This window comes from Atta cephalotes (assembly GCF_000143395.1).
Source record: "Atta cephalotes unplaced genomic scaffold scaffold00027, whole genome shotgun sequence".
Classification (NCBI taxonomy): domain Eukaryota; kingdom Metazoa; phylum Arthropoda; class Insecta; order Hymenoptera; family Formicidae; genus Atta; species Atta cephalotes.
In genome coordinates, this window is record NW_012130091.1 from 390374 (window position 1) to 393247 (window position 2874).

The 2874-nt window shown below is 29.5% G+C and overlaps 1 pseudogene; it reads right to left on the reverse strand.

The window, feature by feature from the left end:
* Positions 1 to 569: 569 nt before the first annotated feature.
* On the reverse strand, positions 570 to 2439 carry LOC105620579 (annotated as a pseudogene).
* Positions 2440 to 2874: the final 435 nt, after the last annotated feature.

Consider the following 2874-nt stretch of genomic DNA (forward strand, 5'->3'; position numbering starts at 1 on the left):
ATAATGAGCAACAAATAACATTTTATAAGAGAAAACATTGCATTTATTTATACTCTACCGTTTCCAGACATTGCCATTTCTCATTATTTTAAGTATATTTAAGTAAATAGGTATTTATATTTCAAAAACAATGATCCACGAATTACGATTGTAATAGTTTTGCAGTATGATAAAATCATCTTTAATTTAGTTCACAATCAGTGGTAAGTTCAATAATTTAAAATTTCAAAAATTTTGCTACAAGTCCGAAAATTTTTCGGGAGTAGTGTGTTTCCTATCCTTATATACACATCACATTTTTAGTTTAAAATTAGAAGTCATATAAGTTATCCTAGCAAATATCCTGTTTTTTTGTTAATAGAAAGTATCAAAAAATAAAAATATTTTATTCAAAAACTTTAAAAAGGGCTGTTATATAATTTTATTATAGAATTTCGAAATTGACAGTTCGATTATAATAACAGCGTATTAACTTGAAATATAAAATTATAACTATTTATAAGTATAGTTACAATTATAATATAATAATTATGTCTTAAATATTATTTAAGTATTATATACTACGATTCTTACACAACATTACGAAATATTATTTTTACGCGTTTTGAAAATTTATATTGAAAGTTACATTCCGTATATCCACCACAATCGATACAATATGTTAGAGGATTCTTCCAATAAGGATTTAAAATGAGTAATTTCGAATTTTCTAGGATAATAAGTAAAACGCGAGCACGAGTAATTGTGATGTTGAGTCTAGTGGGCAACAAAGTCTAGGGAGTGCTTGACGTCCTCATCAACTAAATTGTTACACGACCTGACAGTCAAAATAATAATTATTTTTCTTTCTTGATATTGAAATCTTTCCACAGCGCTGATTTTTGATAACTTAAGATTTAGCTTCAATAGATCTCGAATTTGCACTACCTTGATAAAAATGATTTTCATAGAAAAGGAAGAAACAATTCGCTTTTAACAAATGGCAGAATTTTACTTAAAATACTCACTGTATACCTGTTTATAATAAGGAGTTATAATTCCTATATTATCCGGTTCAATCCATAACATATATAACTTCAATAAATAGAGATATACTTGTGCAGCTTCTTTGGGATTGTATCCGCTTGGACTCTCGGAATCTTGGTAGTTCTCACCATTGACCCCATAAAAGATTATGACTGATCCCTCTCTCGAACAGCTGTGCTCTCATCATTTCCAATAGTTTAGCTTCCTCACTATTCTTAGATGATAACTAAAATATAGCAAACAAACTAAATATAACAAACAAGTTATAATTACAGAAATTCTTAATTCTTATACTTACAGAAATTCAGAATTCGACATAATAGCAATAATTATACATACTTGCGACTGTAATTCCGATTCATAAAATAGCATATTTGATAGTAGTATTTCTGATAAGTTACGATAGTTCATTGTAAGCTTTGTAACGAGTCTGGGATCATAGATCTCGAATCTCTCAAGATCTCTTTAGCAAGAAAATTGCTGTAACAGATTTGAAAGGAATAATACATCGAGTCCGAAAAATGATGTCAGTTGGTTTTGCACGACAGGCCCAAGTTGCATTGGATCGCCCGCAAATATAACTGAGATCAGAATGAATGAAATTCAAGAGAATTATGATCTTTGGCTCAGTCGCTTGATCCTTCATCAACTAGAATGCACGAGAAATGATCATGGGGAAAACCCCCATTGTTGTGCAATCTTCCCAGCAAGTTGCAAGTGCCGATAGTAATTCTATGACGATCCAGTATGGACATAGTGCAGTTCATTTTCATTCCGTTCTTATGACGATAAAAGCGATCTATTCCTCAGCTAATTCCGCTGTAGTACAGTAAGGTAACAGTTCCTCAGGTATAATATTACTATTCAAACAATAGTAAGTTATTAATTGAATCTATGGCATATACATACAATGAACAAATACAGAAAAAACGGAACTATTTAATAATTGATAATTTGATCCTTTTTGTAATTCTTTATTAATGAATTTATTTATTAACATATATATGAAATTGTTAAAAATTTTATCAGTTTTTATAATAAATCAGAAACTATAGTATAATAATCAAGAAATTAATAGAAAAGGAAAACATACCATATCGTCTGGTTTAAGTATATTACTTTCCAACAAACATTCTGCTATTAAGTTTGCCGAGCTGTTCAACGGTCTTGCTTTCGGGAATTATGATTAAAATTTGTAAGATTGTTTTGTATGTAATCATTGTCTTTCCTGTTCCAGGCGGACTAAATATAACGTAGGATAATAGACGCGTTAATCCCAATATTATGTTTTTCCACAATTTCCTTTTGATAATAATTCAATTTTTTATTGAATCAATTTAATTTTCCTTTCTTTATTTGAATAATATATGATTTTAGTTCATCATTAGTTTGAGTGATTGATCCATTTGGCATTTTTGAAATTGTAGCGTTTAGCAATATTAGTTTTATCATTGTTGACATATCTTGTCAAATTCATTTCAAAATTCGGATTCATTTTCGTTCTAGTAGATGATATTGTTTTTCTAAATGACAATTCAACTGATTTAACATTGGAAAGTCCGCTACTGACATTCTTGGAAACCTTTTAACAGTATTATTTAACAGTATTATTATGGTATCACTGACAGAAGTGATAGAGGAACTGGAACTGTTAGGGGCTCCGCACAATAAAAGGAATAGAGAACAGAGAACAGAGAATAAGAATTTTAATTTTCAATCAGAAACTATGTATTCCACAATACATTATTTCTGATAGATTGAAATTCTTTTTCTCTGTTCCCTGTTCCTTTTATTGTGCGGAGTTCTTTAGAAGAAATAGATTCATTGTGACGAAGTCGCACATCAATG